Raw genomic sequence first — 15,962 nt, 5'->3', positions numbered from 1 at the left:
AAAGAGAAACAAATTTAGAACAAGCAACAAGAGATATTTCCCCACTTAGCATTTACTCAACTTGCAGAATCTGGGTGATTTATGTCTTTTGATGAATATGCACGATGATTCTTTTCACCCAAATATAATCAACACCATTCAGTATTTTTATTCAACGGACAATATACCACATGGACAATATTACACAGACAATACCCAATTATAATGAACACTAGGGAATATTTTTTATTATACATTATAATGGTAAGAGGCTCCTGGAAGATTATTTCATATTTCACTTATTCTCTGATCAACTTCTAGAAGAGGGTTGATTCTCTATGGGTAAGGAATTGTGCCCTCTGAATGCGCTCCTTCCCTGGACATTGACAATGTTTTGAATAATGCAGGTATCAGTTATAATGAAAGCATGCATATCTGGTTCATTTCTTTGGTTCGAACATCATGCTCATTAGAGCACATTGCTGGCAATGTCAGGATTAGGGGTTTAGTCCTTGCATAGTAAGAATGAGGAAATGGACAATTTAGGGTAAAGGACAATGTAGGGGACAGATGTGGATGGCAACATCCAAGGACCTTGGGACTTCATAAGTATGTGCTGAAAAGAATTAAGATGGTGATGAGGAGGGAATTGAAGATAGTAATGAGCCAAGAATGATTCCTAAGTTTATATCTGCTTGTGGAACCTCATGGATGGCGTGTACATTTGAACCTCTGAAAAAATAGAGGACAACGGTGAAATGATATGACAACCACAAGGAATCTCCCCCAAGGAAAGTTCTAGCTCATAGAAAACAAAGTCTTCTAAATTGCCTTAAGTTGAAATGCACGGAACCCCTACTTTGGTATTATCACACGGTGTAACATGGGTAATTTCATCTGGCAGTGGGCCCAGAAAATTATGGATCATTCAAGGCCATGTAAAAAATGTGTGAACAAAACTGCCATCAGTTACTCACCTATTGACAAAATAGCCAGTATCTTGTTTAAGTGGCTCATGTCATTTGGAAAGAGCCTGCAGATCACTCAACAGGTAGTGCTTTAATGTAACACTGCGTCTGGTCCACGCACTTTCCTATAGTGCCTGCTGGAGACACAGCATGCACAAGGAGAGGACATGTCTGTCTAAGGACAGAGAGGCATGTTTTCATGTAGTATAAATATTTAGGTAAATATGTTTCAAACTTTACTGTCCATACCAGTCACCTAAGGATCTTGTTAAAATACAGATTTTTTTTAAAAGTTTATTTATTTTGAGAGAGAGAGAGAGAGAGAGAAAGAGTGCAAGTGGGGGAGGGGCAGAAAGAGGAAGAGAAAGAATCCCAAGCAGGCACTGTCAGCACGGAGCCTGACCCCATGAGCCATGAGATCATGACCTGAGCTGAAATCAAGAGTCAGATGTTTAACCAACTGAGCCACCCAGGCTCCCCTATAGGTTCTGATTCAGTAGGTTCTGGGGGTGCTGAGCTTCTGTATTTGTAACAAGCTCCGAGGTGATGCCAAATTTGCTGGTCTCCAGACCACACTTTGAGTCGCAAGGATCTAGGTTTGTAAAACTCTGAGCCAACATGTGTAAACCAGTACTCTCCTCTCTCAGAGACCTTAATAACCTCAAGGATGATCTGTCAAACCAGTACAGCAAGGAGTTCCAGTCAACAAAATTTAAACTCAAAGAATTAAAGCACCTACCAGGGTGAACATCTAAATAAATGTCCAACAGTAAGTGCCAACAACCACTCAGAGATCACACTTTTTGCAACCACCATGTGTCGAATGCTTATTGAATGCCAGGCACCCTGTAGCATTTACTCCATGGCATACTGTCATGCTGAGGTCTGAATTCAGGCAAACCAGATACATAAAGCAGAGAGAGGGAAGATACCACCCATGGGTACCATTTATCAAGCTCTTATACTGTGCCAGGCATTTCACATTCTCCCATTTAATCCGCACAAGATGATAAGAGGAAAATATCACCCTTGTCCCCATTTTTCAGAACGGGAAGCCAAGACACAGAGAAATTAAGCCATTTGTTCAAATTCTCCTTGTTCTTAAGCGGGTCACTGAGAATTTGAACCTTGTTTCTGTTGATCCACGATTCAGCTTCTATTGAATTTTACATCATTTGGAATGGAAATATGGCCTCCGATCCTAAAATAAGATGAACATCTAGCCGAATGAGCCGAGAAAATGAAGATCCCTCCCTAAAGGGGTGCATGAGCATGCGCACGCGCGCACACACACCTCAATCTGCTAATAAACCCTTACTTATCCCTGGGTATACCACAGTCTTCCAGACCATTAACCCCCTTGTTACAATCCAAATCCATATTGTCAGGGCTGCAATCATCTGTAATTCAGAAAAACCTTCTCCAAAAAAACACCTCACAGACTGGCAATTCCCTACTGTGCTTCGAGTGATTAATCAACCAAGTCAATCAACATGTCCTTAAAACTAGACTGAGATCACCTGCAAAGGCATTTCTAATCAGCCAGATCTGAGCAGTGGGCGCTGGTAGGTGGAATCGTGGGAATCGTTTTGCAACCACTTTTCCATCCCTTGGGGAGCCAGAGGTAGTTTCTGACATAGTGAGGTGGGAAGAGGGGGACTTCAAGGAATTTGGGGAGTGTAAGTAGGCTCTTTCTTGTAACTGGTATCCAAGGAGTTACCACGGACCAACCAGCCCCACACTCTATTAGTTGCACCCATGTGTATGGGACTGTGCTAAGTCAAAGGAGCATGACTTCTAGCTATCAACAGAAATCAATACGAACTTGGAACCTGAATGGACTGTACAATTTTGTTTTTTTTTTAACGTTTATTTATTTTGAGAGAGAGCAAGTGGGGGAGGGGCAGAGAGAGGGAGAGAGAAAATCCCAAGCAGGCTCTGCACTGTCAGCACGGATCCTGATGTGGGGATCTATCTCACGAACCGGGAGATCATGACCTGAGCTGAAATCAAGAGTCGGACTCTTGACCGACTGAGCCACCCAGGGGCCACTGGACTGTACAGGTTTTACAGCTTGATGGTGGAGGGGGAGGTAGTGTGGAGGAGGAGAGAGTGTGTGTAATGCAGTGCAAGCTTGTTTTAACAGTGAGAGAACACTTTAAATATTTTTTAACGTTCATTTGTTTTTGAAGGAGAGGGAGAGACAGAGCATGAGCAGGGGAGGGGCAGAGAGAGAGGGACACACAGAATCCGAAGCAGGCTCCAGGCTCTGAGGTGTCAGCACAGAGCCTGACATGGGGCTCAAACTCACGGACTATGAGATCATGACCTGAGCTGAAGTCGGATGCTCAACCAACTGAGCCACCCAGGCGCCCCCTATAAAAACATTTTAATCGGAGCCCAATGCGGGCTGTGAGACATGACCTGTGTTGGAGTGGGACGCTTACCTGAGCCACCCAGGCACCCCCAGGGGAACACTTTTAAAAGACAAACATGGCTGGTGCGATAATGATGAGTTGTATTGATCAGAAGTGAATTCTTTCACGTTGGAAGATGGGAAGATGTTAACTAATAAACACAGAAAATACATTTGATTGGAGCACTAGCCTCCAAAGCAAAATGTGTGTGGAAAAAATCCCACTGAGATATGGGAAGAAATGTTAGAACTTCTAATAATGTTCCTTTTTACTTAAAATTAAGAAAGAAATTAAGCATGAGGGATCTTGAGCATATGATTGCAGTGGGATAAGCGTGCAATGTGTAAATGAACACACACACATTTGGGTGTATAATTACACATTTTTCCTGGGAGAAAGGACACTCTTTCACGTGAATATGCATGTTTAGATAGATTCTAAGTGTCATGTTGGTAGAAAGAAAATAGACCAGAATGGATAAATAAAGTGGTAGATATTAACATAATGGAGCATTAGACATCTGTTAAAACAAGTAAGCTGAATTCAGATAAATCTCGCACAAAACGCCAAATGAAAAATAAGCTGCGGAATAGCATTCAGGAGTGACTTCATTCATGTGTAGCTTTAAAAACATACAAAACAATATCCCAAGTTGACTATTAAGGCTCACTTATATAAAAAGACTCTCTCCTGGATAAGAGCGGTGCTCACGAATTTTAGAGGAATGGGGACACCTGGGAGAAAATAAAGGGCACAAGGTTAGGGAGGACCACAAGGGACATCTGAACAGAGGAGGGGACCAAGTTGGTGGAACAGCATCCAGGGTTTTTGGGTTTGTTTTTTGTTTGTTTGTTTTTTTTTTTTTGCATCTCTACTCCTGGAAAGTCTGAACAAAGCTTATTATAATTTGTTCACTCTGGAAGAGAGCACTGGTTGCTGGCTGGCTGATGAAATTAACATCTTCTTCATATATTCAAAATATTTCCTCCTCATCAAAGGCATGAAAAGTGCTAAACTGGTGGGTTGAGGACAACATATCCTGGACAGTGAGATTTATAAGATACCGTGTGGGGAGGCTGCAGGGACTTAACCTTCTCATGACCTCAAGAGTGAGATGAGCCAAAAACAGGGTGTTCAGCCAAGAGAGACAGAGGGTGCCACCAAGAGTCAACCGTGCCACTGCCATTTCTGGGCTGACCCCGCGTGGGGCTCCCTCTTCATGCAAAGTGCATGGTAATTAGCAGAGCTGGGAGCAGTGTGCCACACGATCTTGTGAACCCCGTCTTGGAGGATTGGGGTGAATTTGAGAGGGACATGAGAGGACAAAAGTTGAGCTCACAAGGGCCAGGTAGGCCAGTGGCTCTCGGCCCCAGCTGCATACTAGCAACATGGAGGCAGCTTAGGTGTGCCTGACTCCTCTCTCAGCATTTCTGGGAATGGAGATCTGTATGGACATTTCATTGAACATTCCCCAGTTGATTCCAACATGCAGCCTAGATTGAGAGCCTTGGGCTATAATGTGTGCTCCCGGGTTCCCAAACCATGGATTCTGTCTGTTATACTCTTGGGCTGGTAACAACCATGCAGCTTCTGTCTGCACATACACATTGCTTTCCCAGCCCTGCCGGTTGCCTTTTCTGCTCAGACATGGATCCCAGCAGGAAATGGAGACTAGAGTCAACAGTCTTTAAAGGAATCTGGGACCATTTGATACCGTGGCCCTGTTTTCAAAATGAGGACACCAACATTCTGAAACACAAAGTACCTTGGCCCCCAAATATATGGCTAATTAGTAGTAGATCCAGGATTTGAATGCTAATTTTCTGACACCATCTTGAAAGCAATATAGAAGTTCTATTAATAAGGGTTTATTTCTGGAGCGCCTGAGCGGCTCAGTCACTTGAGCGTCCGACTTCGGCTCAGGTCATGATCTCACGGTTCATGAGTTCGAGCCCCATGTCAGGGTCTGTGCTGACAGCTCAGAACCTGGAGTCTGCTTCAGATTCTGTGTCTCCCTCTCTCTCTTCCCCTCCCCTGCTTGTGCTGTCTCTCTCTCTCTCAAAAATAAATACAAAAAAAATTTAAAAGGGGCACCTGGGTAGCTTAGTCAGTTAAGCATCCAACTTTGGCTCAGGTGATGATCTCACAGTCTTTAGTTCAAGCGCCACTTCAGGCTCTGTGCTGACAGCTTGAAGCCTGGAGCCTGTTTCCGATTCTGTGTCTCCCTCTCTCTCTGCCCCTCCCCTGCTTGTGTGCTTTCTCTCTGTGTCAAAAATAAATAAATAAATGTTGGGAAAAAAAAAAAAAAAGGATTTATTTCCCAGAAGCGATCCTGGTAACCTGAACTGGCATGAGAAGGTGCTAATGAGTGGACCTTCTTTCAAGCACAACATAATTTATAATTACTCTAATTTTGTGGAAATGAAAGCTTCTCAAGCATGTGAAATTTCAGAAAAATATCTCGTTCAGTTAACTATTTTAAGTATTCCCACTATAATCTTGTTTTTAACCTGAAATTATTTTATTTTCGAGGGAGTGTTTGCTTAGTAATGAAAAGCCCTAACCTACCCTCTGTGTGAATGGTCATGCATTAACATTACTGGAAGCCAAATTAATAAGGGACTGAAGGGCTCTTTATTCTGAGAGGCTTGGAGTGGAGTGGGGCCAATAATAAAAATAAAAAAATAATAATAGCAAACATTTATTAGTACCGGCTGGGCACTCTTCTAGGTGTTTAAGTGAGAGGGTTGCCAGATTTAGCAAATGAAAATACAGGACACCCAGTTAAACTTGAATTCCACATAATGCTGAGTAAAGATACGTTCTCTGAGTTTCTTTGCTGATTCTTGCAACTCACTACCTTATTAACTCCACTTGACCCTTACAACCCTATGAGGCAGGTTCTCTTTGAACTCCCATGACACAGATGAGAAAATGGGGGCAGGAATTTTAGGTAACTTGTGCCCAAAGTGACAGAGCTAGTATGTGGCAGAGTTGAACCAAGGAAGTCTGACTGCAGAGCCTCTTAATTTAACCACAAGGACATACTGCCTCTCTTAACAAATAAAGTGAAAAAGCTAGTCAACAACTATTCAGTTAGTAAACATTGATTCTGTGTCTGAAGCCTGAGAGAGACAGACCTGGAAAAGTCATTTTCTTCTGTATCCTCCTGTGTACGAGGAAAAGATAAAGCCAGACCCTTGGCTCTCAACTTGGGCAGGCAACTTGAGAACTTGCAAATGCCTCTGCTCATCTCCACAGATTCTGAGGGGTTTGGGTATGGATTCTTGGAATCTGGATTCTCTAAAAGCAAGTTGAAGTCAATGAATCTGAAATTCAAGACCCTCCAGGTGAGGTAATCTCTCAACTTCATGATTCTCAACCCTGGCTGTGCATCAGAATCACCTGCAGTTCGCCTGGGTGGCTCAGTCCGTTAAGCGCCCAACTTTGGCTCAGGTCACGATCTTATCGTTGGTGAGTTTGAGCCCAACATCGGGCTCTGTGCTACCAGCTCGAAGCTGGGAGCCTGCTTTGGATTCTGTGTCTCCCTCTCTCTCTGATTACACTCTGTCTGTCTCTCTCTCTCTCAAAAATAAATGAAAACACTAAAAAAAAATTTTAAGAGAATCACCTGGGGAAGTGGTGACTCATTGGGTGTGGGGTGGAGTCCCCTGAGTGATTCCACTGTGGGAGCCAAGGCTGAGGACCACTGCCAGACACCTCCCAGCTCTGAATGGTCAATGACAAGGGAACACCCATGGTTGAAACACTTCTGAAGAAGTGAAGTTAGAGATAAAAGGGAGTGAGAGCATTGATGTTCCTTCATGATAGAAGACCTGCTCCTTATGTGACGTTCATTTTTGCATCAGTGAGTTCAACTGATTGAATTGATGTATATATGTATATATACTGAGAACCTACTATGAGCTTGGTGAAGAGATGTACGGAACCAAAGACTATATAATAGGGATAAAAGGCACAGCAGAGGGAATATAGTCAATGGTATTGTAATGGCATTGTATGGTGATGGATTGTAGCTATACTTGTGGTGAGGAGAGCATAACCTACAGACTTGTCAAGTCATTATGTTGTACACCTGGAACTAGCGTAACATTGTGTGTCAACTATAATTCAATTTTTAAGGAAAGTCTATATACATACCTGAAATGTGGTTTGCTATATTGCCACTGCTGAAGGGTTTGTCCTTAGGGAGCAGAGCTGGGGGGTGGGCAGTAGGTATCATGGTCCTACCTTCCTTTTGTGGACTCCTGGGATTTTGAATCCCTCAGTCAGCTTTTGAAAGTCTCCATGTGTGTAGGAAACTCTGAGCTAAAGAAGGCTTAGGGAAACCTCAGAGTTCTGAAACCCAATATATTTCATTCATTCAACAAATAGCTGAGTGCTGAGCCTTGGGCTAGATCATGGGACAATAAGGCTAGTCAAGACAGACAAGACCCCATGGGGCTTATATTCACTCTGAGATAGAGTCAGGTGGTATAGCTTCCTCCTAGCAAATATGGCAAAGGGGCTACTGAATGTCCCAACATAATTCCTCTACCATACCCAGGTATAAAAAGCACCATCTTGGTGGCAGGAATGAGGGCTACATTGCTGAGATTTGGGACAGTGGGGCCTGTAGAAATTCTCTTCTGAAGGTTCTGGTCAGCCATTTGCCCCAGTTCTTAGCATTCACTAAGGGTACCCAAAGATGGCGAAGTTTTTCTGACTCTAGAGTTGGTGTGCCTGGCTACACCCGGTACTTCTTCCTCCATAGATTCATGGTTAATGATGCCATGTTTGGAATCACATCGTGGTTAACATCTGACTGCTGCATGCTGGTAATGTGATCTTAGGAAGATTGCTGCAGACCTCTGAGCCTCAGTTTCCTTTTTTATAAAATAGGGAGTTTTTATGAGAAAACCGCATTTTTTAGTTGCTTCCCAGGCATTTTACAGAATGCCAACCCTGCTCACACCCAGAGTCTGGACATCTAGATGAGAACCTGAGCTTAGAATTCCCACCACCTGTTCCTACCTTGCTTTTCCTTGGGAATCTTTTAAAATAAACACTTAGAGGCACCTGGGTGGCTCAGTTGGTTAAGCGTCCGACTCTAGATCTCCACTCAGGTCATGATCTCATGGTTTTTGAGTTCAAGCCCCACATCGGGCTACATGCTGATGGTGCAGAGCCTGCTTGGGATTCTCTCTTTCTCTCTGCCCCTCCCCCACTTGTGTGCGCGCGCTCTCTCTCTCTCTCTCTCTCTCAAAATAAATAAATAAATAAACATAGAAAAATTAAAATAACCACTTAGAATTGAGCCCCCCAAAAGTTAGTGAACTCTGCCCCCACCATCTTTATAACTAACAGGTGCATAGTACCCGCTGTCTGTCTCATGCTCACCTTCATGACCTGGGGTGGAGGACTGCCCTTTTCCAAGTTCCTTGTGCCCAAATCTAAGATCTCTAAGTAATAAATCTCGTGACATTAATTCCTTTGTGTGAGTGTACTGAAACTCTGCCTTCAGTCAAAGTGGCCAAACTTTTTCATTCTCCAAAGTGGGAGCCCAGAGGCCTACGTAGCTACCTGCTGACCCCCTGTGTGTGCCTCCTCATTAACCAGGTCGTCATCTGTGTGTTTTTAACTTAGTGCACTAGCTCTGGGTTTTCCGCCACAGGAGTACTGCCACACTTCCAAATTTAAGGCACACACTGTTTTCACATTTTTAAAACATTTCTCAAATTAGAATGTGACATACGATTGATTTAGACGTTAAATGTTCATTTTCTCCTCCTTGGTTTCTGAACTGACGATGCATTTAACAATTTATGGCAGTTTAGAGAAAATACAGCAATAAGATCTGGGTAAGATAGCTGATTAGCTGAAAATTTCCATTGGGTTTAACTCTTGGTTGGTTATGGAAAATATTAATTTCTTCCTTGACTCATCAAATATGTAGTAAGTACTTGCAACAGTGCATTGTACTAGGTAGAGGGATATAATGGTAAATAAGACAAATTAAATTACTGCTCTTGTGGAACATTCAGTTGAATGACAGAGATATTTTTAAAAATATTATAAAAGTAAAACATGTAGCCTCAGATTTAACTTCCAACAGAGGGACATTAGTGAGAGTGGCACCATAAAGACTTCCCAAAATCTACTTTTCCATTTAAGCAGCAATGATAAGAATTGTCAAAAGTCAACTTTTTCAGAACCCTAGAAATTACCCAAAACGTTGCAAGAATCTAAGGAGCACTTATTCAAGAAAACCAGCTAAATATTGGTAAGAAGAGCAAACTTTGTGGCATTTTAACTGGCTTCATTCAACCCCCATCCTCAGCTCCAGAGTAGTGTTGAAAACCAAGAGCCTGCCACCGTAATGAAAGACAGCAGCCTAGAATCCACTGGAAGGGAAGCCACTGGAAGTGAGTTGGAGCTCTCCAAAAGCACCATTCTCAGATAATTATCATTACTGACTCGTCTGACATTTCCCAGGAAACACACACACTAACAAGGCTTGTATTTACTTGAACTCAGAGCCTTCTCTTGTGAACAGCCTCTTCCGTGAAGGCATTTGTCAAAAACAATCAGCGACAGTTGTTTAACATAGCAACTGCCTGAGGCAGCAATAAAAATCTGAGCAAACAAATTTTTGCAAGCTGACAAAAAACCTTAAAAGGAAAAGGTGAAAAATGAGATGTCCACTGAGGATTCTGAAAATCTCTGACATGTTTCTGAGAATCTGAAAGTCTATACGATGCACAAGACTGGGCTGTGAACATACTCAGGAAAGAATTGACAAGACCCTAAATTCTCACTGCTGGCTGACCTTAGGCTTTGCACAAGTAAGAGGTGAAAGCTAAGAAAGAGTTGTAAACTGCCTGTCTGAGCACTGAAGGGGTTCCTTAACATACACAAAGAGACACTGGGCAAAAGTCTGGAGACTTACTGATCCAAGAATAAGAAATGTCTATTCAAACCTTAGCTGAGCTAAGCAAGCAGAAACTTCAATGTCCACACTTAACAAACAATACAAATTAAAAAAAAAAAAAAAACATTTCAGGATGGGGCGCCTAGGTGGCTCAGTTTGTTAAGCATCTGACTTCAGCTCAGGTCAAGATCTCATGGTTCACGAGCTTGAGCCCTGCGTTGGGCTCTGTGTTGACGGCTAGGAGCCTGGAGACTGCTGCAGATTCTATGTCTGTCTCTCTCTCTCTCTGCCCCTCCCCCACTTGCATTCTGTACTCTCGTTCTCTCAAAAATAAATAAACATTTAAAAAAACTTTTTTAAATATCTCAGGAAAGTCAACAGCGGCAGGAGGAGCATTAGCAACATCAACCACAGCAAACAACAACAAACCTTGCTGATGACGAGAGAATCAGAAAGATTTCAAGTCAACAACTTGGTCTTCTACATTAACAAACTAGGAAAAGAAGATCAAACTAAACCCAAAGCAAAGAGAAGGAAACAATAAAGATTAGAAAAGCAGTTAGTGAAATAGAAAAAAGAAAAATATGTAGGAAAACCAATGAAACTACCAAACTTCGGTTCTTTGAAAATATAAAAAGTGAAAAACTCTTAGTTAGACTGGCTAAGAAAAAAGGGAGGAATCAAATTACTAATACAATCAGGAATGAAAGTGGAGTCATTACTACCAGCCTCATAAAAAATACAAAGAACTCTGAGAAAATATTATGAACAACCATATGCCAACAAATGAGAAAAACTAGATGAAATGGACAAGTTCCTAGAAACCCACAGATTACCAACACTGATTTTAAAAAACCTGAATGTCGGGGTGCCTGGGTGGCTCAGTTGGTTAAGCAACCGACTTCAGCTCAGATCATGATTTTGCGGTTCGTGGGTTCGAGCCCCATGTCGGGCTCTGTGCTGTAAGCTCAGAGCCTGTAGCTTGCAGCCTGCTTCAGATTCTGTGTCTCCCTCTCTCTCTGCCCCTCTCCTGCTCATGCTTTCTCTCTCCCTCTCTCTCTCAAAAATAAATAAATGTTAAAAAAATTTTTTTTAAACTGAATATCAAGTTTAGAAAAAACTTTACACAAAACAAATCCCAGACCCAGATGGCTTTACTGACAAATTATACCAAATGTTTAAAGAAGATATAACAACAATCTTTCCCAAAAATCTTTAAAAATAGAAGGGGAGGAAATACTTCCCAACTCATTATATTAAGCCAATATTAGGCCCTAATACCAAAACCAGATAAAGACATCACAAGAAAACTACAAGCCAATATCCCTTGTAAATATCATAAACACATCTTGAACAAAATACTAAAATGACATATCCTGCAAAATAAAAAAAAAAAAAATTATACACCATAACCAAGTGGGATTTATTCCAGAAATGTAAGGTTGCAGAATATATGAACAATGTAATATGTCAGATTAATATAATTTAAAATTTTTAAATGTTTATTATTTATTTTTAAGAGAGAGAGAGTGCAAGCAGGGGAGGGGCAGAGAGAAAGAGATGTGGAATCTGAAGCAGGTGCCAGGTTCTAAGCTGTCAGCACAGAGTCCGACGTGGGGCTCAAACTCACGAACCACAAGATAATGACCTGAGCCAAAGTCGGAACGCTTAACCAACTAAGCCACCCAGGTGCCCCTATCAGAGTAATATAATTAAGGACAGAACCACATGATCATTTCAATAGATGCAGAAAAATCGTTTGAAAAAAATCCAACTGTTGTTCCTGATAAAAATAATCAATAAACTAGGACTAGAAAGGAACAATTTCAACTTAATAAAGACCATCCATAAAAAATCTGCAGCTAACATCATGCTTAATGGTAAAGGACTGAAAGTGTTAAGATTAGGAAAAAGACAAGGATGTCCACTTTTGCCACTTTCATTTGACATCACACTAGAGTTTCTAGCCAGGGCAATTACACAAGAAAAATAAATTAAAACGTATCCATATTGAAAGGAAAGAAGCAAAACTGGCATCCCGGCATCTGTTTACAGATGGCATAATCTTGTATACAGAAAGTCCAAAGGAATAAAAAAAAAAAAAGACTGCTGAAGCTAATAAATTATTTCAGCAAGGTAACAATATAATATCAATATGCAAAAATCAGTTATATTTCTATATGCAAAAATCAGTTATATTTCTATATACTACAATGAAGAATCCAAAAAAAGCATCCAGGGCAATAGTAAACGCCTATCTGGGACATTGCAGATAGTGTTGCAAAGAAAAGAGGTAGAATACCTCTCAATGACTCCTCAAACTTGGGCTCCTAATTAGCTCACATCATTTTGATTCAGAATCCATTTACCAAAACAAGTCACATGGCCAAGCCTGATAACAATGGGCAAAAAGGTAGAATCCTCCCTGAGGGGAAGGCAGTGGATAGCCCAGAGACAATATTTCAGATAGGCGGATGGCATAATAATATGGGGTCTAGTCATAACAGAAGGGTATATTAGAACAGTCCTGTTCACCCTCCCTTCCCTGCAAGGTTATGAGGCATCAAGATTGAGAACAAATGTGCTGTTTGAAATATAAATGAATGATTGGCATTTGGCGACATCATGGAAAAGAACTGGTGGGTGACCAGCGCCTGAACAGCTCATCGTCCTAAATACCTATTTGTTCTTAATACTCAGCTTGCCCCATAAAAAGGTGTGCCTGTAACTTTCTGTCGCTGGGCAGTGGGATCATCAGTCAATGTATGCTGCCCATAGGCTACCATTATCATCCATACTAGAAGAGCTTTTTACTTAACCATTCGAGGCACTATGCAGTTCTTGGAGGCTCACCATGTCCTGCACCCATGGTAGCCATTGTGTGGGGAGATACTATGACCCTTTCCTCTCCCCTGCCCCTTGGGAAGATGGAGGTGGCATTAAAGCTGTCTTCTGATTTATTTTCCCTTTGGTCATCCACCTTCTTGACATAAAGACCTCATCAGTAACAGAAGAAGAAATATCCTCTCAACTCTACTCCTGGAAACAGAAACTTAGTTTTTAATCAGCCTATGATAAATTAATCTGCTTATTCACAGGTACAGCCCGGCTTCTGACTTGCTGCAACTTTAACCTCTCTTGGGCTTTCTAGAAAAACAATCTCTGGTCTTAGAGATAAGGACTAGAATATTCTCAGATACCTTAGGGAGTGGGTGGGCTGGCCCGGGATTCCCCACCTGCTTTGAATCTGTAGGCTTCTGAGAAGCAGGTAGTCATAAGTGTGTTGACATCATCTTCACACTTTCTGAGGGTTCTGGGGGAGAATCAGTCGGGATCTAGGGGGGGGGGGGGGAAGAGGTGTTTAAAAAAAAAAAAAGCCTCCTTCTGAAAGGGCCCATCTCCTGCTCCTCTAGCAACAAAGGACCATTTCCAGGAACTTCAGGTAACTTCGGCTCATCCAAGCTGTGCAACCGTGCTCATGATTGATAAAATGCTATTTTAAATAGCAATGAGATCCAATTTTTCTCAGGTGGACAAGAACTAAAACGCTTGGTAAAACCCACTATGGATGAGAGTGTGAGGAAAAGGGGCATTCATTGGTGTGGGTGTGTAAACCAGTGCAGCTTCTTTAAAGAACGACTTGGAAACATTTGCCAAAGAAAAAAATGCTTTCCCTTTGGCTCAGTGATTTCACCCTCTGTAAATGTATCTTCATTTGTGTGCATTAATTTGTGTGCAAAGACATATGTAGACCAGCTTTCCCTTGCTGCATGGCTTGTAAGAGCCCCATGCTGTAAATAACCTAAATGTTTATCAATAACAGACTAATTAAATGAATTATGGCACATCTATTGACTAGAATACCATGAAGCTGTTTAAAACACCAAAATTTATCAGTGTAAGCTGGTATGGAAGGATGTCCAAGTTATGTTGCTAGGTGTTAAAAGCAAGTTAGAAAGTGATTCTTTTCTTTTCTTTGCAATATTTTTGATTTTATTAAAGAAAGTAAAAAAAATGAATTCTATATTTTTAATGTAGACTGCCATCATGTTTGCAGTATTTCTGTATATCCTAAGTAGTATCTCTAAAAAGTGTTGAAATCTCCCACAAATAGGCTGGTACCAGTTTTCAACAAGGATACTGGTAATAACATTTCTTAGGTTTTCCGTGGGGTCTCCCCAATTTTCCCCCCCATTTCTTTTCTCAGTTTATTTGCCTTGTATATCTTGGCCATTGCTGTAAGATCTTTTAGATGAGGGCCTCTCCACTTCAGTGCTATTGACATCTTGGGCCCAATGATTCTTTATTGTGGGGGTTGTTCTGTGCATTGTAGGATGTTTAACGGGATCCCCGGCCTCTACCCACTGGATATCAGTAGAAATCCCCTACCACTCTCAAGTCGTGTCACTCAAGTTGTGACAATAAAAAATGTCTCCAGACATTGCCACATGTCCCCTTGGGACTGGGGGGAGTGTGATGCATGGAACCTGTATGCTGTGGGTGTTTGGGTGTGCGTGGATCATTTCTGGAATAACCATGTGACTCCATGGTGATGGCTGCCTCTGAAGAGTGGAACTGGGACTGTAGGTAGGAGAGACACCCAGGCTTCTTTGTGAATACTTTTGTAATGTTTGCGTTTTACCGTACAGTTTTACTCTAGAGTTAAACGCAAACGATACACATTCTATCAGATGTATGCTATTGTTAAAATCAGATCAAAAGTAAGCTACACAATGATATCTCCATAACTGTTGAAAGTAGAAAAGGCATTTTTTTAAAGATACCATTTTGATCCAAAGAACTCAGCACATTTCCCCTCCATTTGCAAAGTACACAGAACAAAGGTTTAGGGGACAACAGCAAGACCAGGAAATACATATTCTTGGTGATAGAAATATATCTCTGGTCAATGGTATCACATTAGTTTGGGGAAATATTTTGCTGTAAAGAGCATGAACGGCCTTTGAGACCAAGAGGGTTTTAGCTTTTAATCCATGATTTGCCTCTGAATGGTATATGAGCTCACACAAGTTAAGTCTCTGAGTCTCAGGTTTCTCATTTGCCAAGTGAGCATAAAATTATCCAGCTCATAGAAATTTTGTGAGCATTAAATAACGTGCTTGTGCACACGTGCGCACGCGCACACAATTTCTGCATAAAACTTCTAGTGACTACCAGTTAAGAATACGTTGTCTGAATGAAAGGTAAATGGGGCCTCCACCATGATGGCTAAGAGCTTTATCTTTGGAATCAGAAAAACCTGAATCCAAATCTCATTGGTGCCACATGATTGCTTATGTGACTTTGGGGAAAAAAAATAACTTCTCTGGGTCTCAGGTTTTCTTCTGTACGAAGGGGAAAAAATCACTATGGTAGAAACTGGACATATATGACACATCGCCATCCCTGATTCCGCAAAGCCTAAAGAGTCGGGATAGATGATCTCTCAGGTCTTATATTACTTAGGGACAGAGCTCAAACTGGTTTAGGTCAAGGGAGTGATTTCATGATCCACAAACTGGACAGGTGACTCATTTCAGACACTCAAATTACATCATGAGGGCTTGGTCTATCTCTATCCCTCTTTGCCCCACTTTACTCTGCCTTGGTTTTATTCTCAGACTCTCCATGTGATAACGGGGCGATTGTATGCACTGAAAAAAAGTC

This window comes from Panthera onca, chromosome E3, assembly GCF_046562875.1.
Source record: "Panthera onca isolate mPanOnc1 chromosome E3, mPanOnc1 haplotype 2, whole genome shotgun sequence".
NCBI lineage: Eukaryota > Metazoa > Chordata > Mammalia > Carnivora > Felidae > Panthera > Panthera onca.
The sequence above is the reverse complement of the archived record's forward strand: the minus strand, read 5'-3'. Positions refer to the sequence as shown.